Raw genomic sequence first — 9,339 nt, forward strand, 5'->3', positions numbered from 1 at the left:
ATCCAGCATCTATTGTTGCAACAGCACATATTGAAAGTCTATCCTTTCTCCATTGCATGTTTGCACGTTCTCCTCAGCATGTTTGCCAAAAATCAATTGACCATATATGAGTTGTTTTATGCCTGGATTCTATTCTAGGAGTTGGCCAACTTTTTCTGTAAAGGGAAGGAAAAGAAAGATTTTAGGCTCAAAGGCCCTACAGTCTCTGCTGTAACTAATCAACTCTGGCATTATAGCATAGTAGCAGCTGTAATAGACAATATGTAAATAAATAAGCCTGGATATTTTTTGGTATCAACAAAACTTAATTTACAAAACAGACAGCAGGCCAGATTAGGCTTTTAGGTTGTAGTTTGACAACACTTGCTCTAGTCTGTTTCAGTGTTTCGTGTCTATCCTTTTGCCAGTACCACCCTGTCTTGATTACTCTTGCAAGTTTTGAAATCAGGTAGTACTGTGATTCTTCCAACTTTTATCTTTTTTTTCAAAATTGTTTTAACCATTTGTTTAGCCATTCTTCTGCAGAATTGTTTTGACTATACTTTTTGCTTTCCTATTTAAGTTTAGGATATGCTTGCCAGTTTCTAGAAAAGAAAAAAATCTGCTGGAATTTTTATTAGGATCACACTGAATCTATAACAATTAGGGAATAATAGGAATTTTAACAATATTGAGTCTTCCAATCCATGAACTCAGATACTACATTCTTTAGAGATATATATTTTATTGTTCTCAGCATACAAAACTTACACATATTTTGTTAGGTTTATACATAAGTATTTAATGGTTTTAGTCCTATTGTGCAGTGATATTTTTTATTTCACCTTCCAACTTTTGCATATATATATATATATATATATATATACATATATAAATGATTTTTGTGTATTGAGCATGTATCCTGCAAACTTGCTAAATTCACGTATTAATTACAGTAGCTATTTTGTCGATTCTTTGAGATTTCTTATATAGACAGTCATGTCACCTGTAAATACAAACGGTTTTATTTCTTCCTCTTCAATTTCTTTGCATTTTTTTCTTTCTTTATTGCACTGGCTACAACCTCCAGTAAGATGGTGAATAGCAATGGTAAGACTATACAATCCTCTCTTGTTCCTGATCACAGGGGAAAGCATTCGGTCTTTCACCATTAAGTATAATGTTAGCTCTAAGCTTTTCGTAGGTGTCCTTTATTAAGTTGAGAAAGTTTCTTTCTATTTCTAGTATGCTTAGAGTTTATATCATGAATGGATATTGAATTTTGTTTAATGCTTTTTCTGCATCCATTGAGATGATCATACAATTTTTCTTCTTTAGTCTATTGATATGGTGAATTACATTGATTTTGTTTCAATATTATGCCAGCTTGCCATCCTGAGATGAAGTCCCTTGATCATGATGTACTATCCTTTTTATATATTGTTGGATTTGATTTGACAATACTCTGTTGGGAATTTGGGGGTCTATGTTTATGCAGGTTTTCTTTTCTTATAATAGTTTTGTCTGGTTTCAGTATCAGGATAATGCTGGCCTCATCAAATGAGTTTCCTGAGACTTTCCTGGTGATGCAGTGCTTAAGACTCCATGCTCCCAATGCAGGGGGCCCGGATTCGATCCCTGGTCGGGAAACTAGATCCCACATGCATGCCGCAACTAAGAGTTTGCATGCCGCAACTAAGAATTTGCATGCCACAACTAAGACCCAGCACAACCAAATAAATAAATAAATATTTTAAAAAACATAATGAGTTTCTTATGTCAACCCTCTCAGTACAATTTTCACCCACTTACTTGATGAACAAAAGAGCCTCTTCAAAATGACTCCCTATATGAAAAATAGTATGCATCAACAAAGCCTCTTTAGGATATGGATGACAAGCAGTAAGGTAGACATACTCATTGGTTCGCTAACTGAATCCAGAACCCCAGCCCCTTAGTATTAAAGAAAAAACTCTAAGCCTTGGCACAGTTGTATATTAGTGTACCTCATTGGTCTCTTCCTGGCTTGGGACTAGGCAAAAAACACATGTTAATTCCAACTGAGTCTTCGTCTATGCAATTGCTACCCTAATTTTTGTTTTAAAAAAACAAAAAACAAAAGAAAATCCAAATTCTCTCTCACTAGAATATAATCTCCTTATGGACAGGGCATATAATTTATTTATTTTTGTATTTCCAATACTAGTACAAGGCTTGGAAATTCTTGGGCATTAGCATAATTTATTTAATGAATGAATGAGCACTTTAAAAAGCTACACTTTGTACAGCTTTTCCTTGTACAAAATTCTTATTTCCTAACAGAATAATACTCTCTGAAACAACATATGTCATAAACACTAAAATTTAAATCTTTCACTGCTACTGTATTCACTGTATTCAATTTGTCTTTGGGTTTTACAGGAGAAAAGCAAGATGGTATTAAATATAAGTAATGGTAATTGTTGCTTGTTTAAATGGAAGCCTTCATAAACCTCAAGATCATGTTGAAAGCTTAATAGTCTCAAGTTGCAAAGCTACATTATATATTAAGACTTATAATGTTACTGGTTATGTATATTCGTTTTGCAGAAATATTTTTTACTTAGGCTTCAAAATCTCCTTTAACTTTCAGAATAACCACAATTTTATACTTATGGTGGCTCTATGTCTTTGTCAATAAGAGAAAAAAAAATCTGCATGATGTCTTTTTAACATGTATGTGCATCATGCATCAAGGGGTAAAAAAGACATTTCTGAATTCCTTGTCTTTGGGGTAGCTGATCAGTTAGCTGGCCTACACTACAATGACATCTACTGGCACAAGCAGGACTGAGCATCCAGAGGTAATTGTGAATGTGACACAGCAGTCTTTGAGTCTTCCTTTATGATTACTGCCTGATGATATGAGTTGCACCAGCCTGAACTGCTGAACAGAGATCATGTTTTTTGTTTTGTTTTGTTTTTTAATATTTATTTATTTTGCCGTGCCCGGTCTTAGATGTGGCACGCGGGATCTTCCTTGCAGCATGAGGGATCTTTTAGTTGCAGCATGTGGGCTGTTAGTTGCAGCATGCATGCGGGATCTAGTGCCCTGACCAGGGATCAAACCCGGGCCCCCTGCATTGGGAGCGTAGAGCCTTAACCACTGGACCACCAGGGAAGTCCCAGAGATCACGTGTTTTTGAGCTTTGACTCTGTGGTGCCTAATACTATGCTTGTCACATTAAAGATGTTCTACAAATGTGTTGGACGATGATGAACGTAATTGCCTGTAGTCTAACCTTTTAAAAAGCATAGGACTTTCCTGGTGATGCAGTTGTTAAGAATCCGCCTGCCAATGCAGGGGACACGGGTTCCAGCCCTGTTCGGGGAAGATCCCACATGCAGTGGCAACTAAGCCAGTGCGCCACACTTGCTGAGTCTGCACTCTAGAGCCACGAGCCACAACTACTGAAGCCCGCGTGCCTATAGCCCGTGCTATGCAACAAGAGAAGCCACCGCAGTGAGAAGCCTGTGCACTGCAATGAAGAGTAGCCCCCACTCGGTGCAACTAGAGAAAGCCCGCGTGCAGCAACACAGAACCAACATAGACAAAAATAAATAAATAAATATATTTAAAAAGCATGGAATATGATAATATTGTAAAAGTGATTTACATTTTTTTAAAATGATAAAATACTCTAAAATGATGGCTCTTCATCTTTGTGATTGAGAAATCTCTTCCAGAAAAATCACACACAATTTTACACACCATTTCACAAAGGGCCTAAATCCCATCCCTCAACTCCAGGTTAAGAACCCCAAATCAGGAAGGAGCAATAGGTTTTGAGACATTTCAAAATGCATGTTGACAAATCAAAACAACAATGAGATATCATTCTATACCTATTACAAAGGCTAAAATCCAAAACATTGGCAACACCAAATGCTAGCAAATACGTGAAGCAACAGGAATTCTCATTCATTGTTGGTAGGAATGTAAAATGTTACAGTCACTCTGGAGGACAGCTTTGCAGTTCCTTATAAAACTAAACATACCTTTATATATGAACAAGCACTCATGCTCCTTGGTATTTACCCAACTGGGTTAAAAACTTATGTTCACACAAAAATCTGCATACAAATTTTTATAACAAATTGATTCATAACTGCCAAAAGCAGCAAAGATGTCCTTTAGTAAGTGAACGGATAAACAAATTGTTGTAATCCATGCAATAAAATATTATTTAGCAATAAAAATAAATAAACTGTTAAGTCACGCAAAGACTTAGATGAACCTTAAGGAGGAAGAAATTTTCCTCTACTCTTCTAGGTTCTTCTGGCTGGTCTAAGAATTAAATTGACATGAGACAGATTAATAGGTGAGAATTATACGAAAGTTTAATAACACGTGTACATGGGAGAGACCCAGGAAAACTGAGTAACCCACCAAAATGGCTGAAACCCTCACCTTAAATGCCCTCTTCAGCTAAAGACAAAAGAAGATGCTTAAAGTAGTCGTTTGGGACTTCAAAGCAGAGGAAGGCAATTCACGTGAAGTCGGAAAAGCAAACGTTTGGTAAACAAATGTTTTCTGGGCCACTCAAAGGCAATGGGACACAGCGTGGACTCTGATCTCCAGGCCCTGCCAAGTTTCCCCTACCACACCTACCCTATATTCTTTCCATATATCCCTGGTGACAGCTCTATTCCGGGAACAGGGCCTTTAAATGCTTTAGGCAGCTAAGAGAGAGGTCAAAGTTTCTTCCTGAGTCTTACGGGCCTTGATTGTTCTCAGTTCGAAATAAACCACAAGCCAAAGAGACATTTTGGGATGGCCAATTTTGCTCTCCTACAAATGCATATGGCTAAGTGAAAGAAACCAGTGTGAAGAGGCTACATACTGTACAATGCCAACTATATGACATTCTGGAAAAGATAAAACTATGGAGATAGAAAAAGCTCAGTGGTTGCCAGGGGTCAGGGGGAGGAAAGGAATAAATAGATGGAGAACAGGGATCTTTGGGACAGTGAAACTATTCTGTATGATACTGTAATGGTAGATACGACATACATTATACATTTGTTTAAACCCAGAGAATGGACAACACAGAGAGTGAACCCTATTGTAAACTAAGTACTTTAGTCAATAATAATGGATCAGTATAGGCTCAGTTGCAACAAGTGTACTACACTAATGCAAGATGTTAACAATAGGAGAAACTCTGGGCCGGGGTGGGATGGGGGGAGGCAGTGGAGGAAGTGTGTAGGAACTCTGTACTTCCTAATCAATTTTTCTATAAACCTAAAATTACTCTAAAAAAGAGTCTATTCATTTAAAAAATGAAAAGAAATAAACTTCTATCATATTGATATATTATAGGATCTATTTGTTATGGTAAAAAAAAATGCATGTGGTCTTATAAGGAATGAATTGAACAGGTTTACCTTCTAATGTTATTCTCTGCTACAATTTTAAATGACACATAATCTATGCCAGGAGTTTATTTCATAAGGGCTCATGTAATCAAGTCTCTCTAACAGAAGGCTACTTTGCGATTATAAACCCTACAGAGAAAAAGACTTTGTACTTAATTCTTGGGTTGATGAAATTAAACACTTCATTTGGTGTGCTTTTCATTTTGATGTCCCTTAGGACTGAGAATTGCCTTTCTCAGAAAGTGCTATGAACCATCTGTGAATGGCTGGTGTGATAGAGGGAAGGACGAGTTTATTACAGCTCCTGCCGAGAGCTCTAGGCACATCTAGCAAACGGCTGCCAAGAAATGTTTATTGGTGTGGTAGGGAGTTCTACTCACTGGATCCTTGTGAAAAACTGAAAATTGCTTTTGGCCTGTCAGTTGCATTGTAAAAAGTCTTCGGCTTAAAAATTGATTACCATTTTATCTCAGAAAGCTGAATGGCAGTCCAGCAAATCATGATTCCCATGAGTACTCATCTGAACCCCTGGGACTTACCAAAGTGGAAATATTTTTAGCCCATCTCCATAAAGTTTAAAGGTAGGTGGACATTTGGGCCATAGCTTGAGCAATTTCAGGACAGCAGTTTGTCTTCTGGCCTGAGTTATTTGGAGTTTGGGTCTCTCATAATAAAAAATTTTACAAAATAACAACTTCACCACAGGGCAGGCTTAACCTTAGGTAACAGAAAAAAAAATAATTGTAAGATAAAATTATAGCTATAACTGTTCATATTATTCAGGCTAAAAGATATTTTGGTGTGACTAAATGTGCTTGGCTTGTGTCCAGGGAAAAGACCCTGCCCCAGATGAAGAGATAAAACCAAAGGAATTGATTCTCTACAGCCCCACTGGAGTCCTACCTTGCTCTTAGCTTGCTTGGGGTGTAAACTGGTACATATACTGAAGTCTAGTCCACCGGAGCCAATGTAAGCTTTTTGATGGAAAGCAGACCACGTGAGATGGGAGGAGCCTTAGAGAGTCTCCCACTCTAACATCTCTACCCACCCAGGCTCTTGTTAGAAATGCATGTATCTAATTTTGTAAGTTGCAGTTCTTTCTGGTCACTCACTGTAAACTGCAGTTACACGGGTCACTAACACCCTTGAATGAATTCATTTGTCAGATTTCACTCTTATGTAGCATCTGGCCCAAAACAGGGCTCTAAAGAAACCATATACTCTAAAAAAATCTATTTAAGATAGGGAGGAGGAATGATTTTGGAAGAAGAAAGTATTGGGATAGTTGGGGGACTGCCCAAAACTGTAGCAGTAGCAGCACTTCTGCTTAAAGATATTTATTACAAGCAGCAACAGCAACTAGGCACATATGTTTGCCTCGTACTCAGTATCCAGATTCCTTTGCTGAGACATTCAGAGGATGAAATACCTAGTGGATAACTGTTACCACCTTTACTAACATTTTCCCCTCCTTTCAGTACTAAATGTTTCACTTGTGAAAATCCTTTGGCCAGACATTAATTGAGATAATATACTGAGGTCTACCTATCTTTAAGGTAGAGGAATCTGAGCCGCTATACTCAAAGCAGCATCAATCTGATTTTAATAAGTCACTTGTTATCAATCAGACCTATCAAAATAGGAAGAAGTAATTGTAGGGGAAGGGGTAATGTTGTAGTGCTAAAACAGGTCATATTCTTAAAACCTGTTTATTAACACAAGCCATACATTAGGTACACAGAGTCTAACATTTTGGTCCAGGTCACACGGTAGCTAAGTAGCTGAGTCAGGATTTAAACCCAAGCTCGTCTGACTCGCATTATTTCCCCTATTATTTCAACATCCTCTCAATGACATAAAGTTTCAGCCACTGTTTTAAGTGCTTTATGTCCATTAACTCATTTAATCTTCCCTGTAGTTCTATGCAGTAGGGACTATTATTATCTCTATTTACACATGAAGACCTGGAGACAGTGACAGCAGAAATAATCTGTCCCGGGCTGTGCAGCTAGAAAATGGTAAAGCTTGGATTTGACCCCAGATAGCCTTGACAATACAATAATGTTTCTCTTAAACTCTAACTTGAGATTTGTCTTCTTACAAATGAACTTTGAAATCCTCCCTCATGGTGATCAGTTTCAGCCTTTAGAAGACATCTCTCTTCCCACTCCCTTTCCACACACTTGTTCTTCATCTGTAGCAGGTGAGGTCATGAGCTCAGTGAGAGCAGCACACCACAGACATTCAGCAGGCTTGCTCTGAATCAGTGGACAGGATTCAAAGCTTAACTCCCAGCTGTGTAAAATTGGGCAAGTCCCATAACCTCCCCCTTAGTTCTTTTGCGTACAAAATGGGGATATTCAACCCTCATGTCATTGTTATGAGGATTAAAAAGGTATGTGTGGGGACTTCCCAGGGGGCGCAGTGGTTAAAAATCCCCCTGCCAATGCGGGGGACACGGGTTCAAGCCCTGGTTGGGGAAGATCCCTCATGCTGCGGAGCAGCTAAGCCCGTGCACCACAACTACTGAGCCTGCGTGCCACAACTAGTGAAGCCCGTGCACCTAGAGCCCATGCGCCACAACAAGAGAAGCCACCACAGTGAGAAGCCCGAGCACCGCAATGAGGAGTAGCCCCCACTCGCCGCAACTAGAGAAAGCCTGCACCCAGCAACGAAGACCCAACACAGCCAAAAATAAAATATTAAATAAATAAATTTTTAAAAAAATATATGTGTGGCTCTTTTCATGCCTAGTGCAGTCATGGCTCGTGGTCCCAAGAAGCAACTGAAGCGCGTAGCAGCTCCAGAGCATTGGATGCTGGATAAACTGACTGGTGTGTTTGTTCCTTGTCCATCTAGAGGACCCCACAAGCTGAGGGGACGTCTCACCCTAATCATTTTCCTAAGGAACAGACTTAAGTATGCCCTAACAGGAGATGAAGTAAAGAAGATCTGCATGCAGCATTTCATTTAGATTGATGACAATATCTACACTGATATAACCTACCCTACTGGTTTTATATATGTCATCAGCGTTGACAAGACTGGAGAGAATTTTCATCTGACCTATGAAACCAAGGGTCATTTTGCTGTTCATCATATTACACCAGAGGAGGCCAAATATAAGTTGTGCAAAGTGAGAAAGATCTTTGTGGGGACAAAAGGAATCCCTCATCTGGTGACCCACTACGCTCACACCATCCACTACCCTGGTCCCCTCATCAAGATGAATGACACTATTCAAATTGATTTGGAGACTGGCAAGATTACTGACTTCATCAAATCTGACACTGGGCAACAAACCATGGATCTCTCTTCCCCGTGGAAACTGTATCCACCTTACCATTGCTGAGGAGAGAGGCAAGAGACTGGCGGCCAAACAGAGCAGTGGATAAAATGATCTCTAAGTGACATGACTTGTACTTAAAGATAACACTACATTAAAAAAAAAAAATGTATGTGTGTATTCACCCCAGTGTTCACAGCAGCACTATTTATAATAGCCAAGACATGGAAGCAACCTAAATAAGTGTTTATCAATAGATGAATGGATAAAGAAGATGTGGTACATATATACAATGGAATACTACTCAGCCATAAGAAAGAATGAAATGATGCCATTTGCAGCAACACAGATGGACCTAGAAAATATCATAATACTAAGTGAAATTATTCAGACAGAGAAGACAAATACCATATGATGTCACTTATATGTGGAATCTAAAAAATAATACAAATGAATTTATTTACAAAACAGAAACAGTCTCACAGACATAGAAAACAAACTTATGGTTACCAAGGGGGAAAGGGCAGCGGGGAGGAGTAAGGGATTAACAGAAACATACCACTATATATAAAACAGATAAGCAACAAGGATTTACTGAATAGCACAGAGAACTATATTCAATATCTTATGATAATCTAATTGGAAAATAATCTGAA

General features: G+C 38.5%; 1 pseudogene; it reads left to right on the forward strand.

Annotated features, from left to right (window-relative positions):
* Nucleotides 1–8,158: 8,158 nt before the first annotated feature.
* Nucleotides 8,159–8,749, forward strand: LOC103090702 (40S ribosomal protein S4, X isoform pseudogene; annotated as a pseudogene).
* The last annotated feature ends 590 nt before the right edge of the window (nucleotides 8,750–9,339 follow it).

This window comes from Lipotes vexillifer, unplaced genomic scaffold, assembly GCF_000442215.2.
Source record: "Lipotes vexillifer unplaced genomic scaffold, Lipotes_vexillifer_v1.1 scaffold474, whole genome shotgun sequence".
Taxonomy (NCBI): Eukaryota; Metazoa; Chordata; class Mammalia; order Artiodactyla; family Lipotidae; genus Lipotes; species Lipotes vexillifer.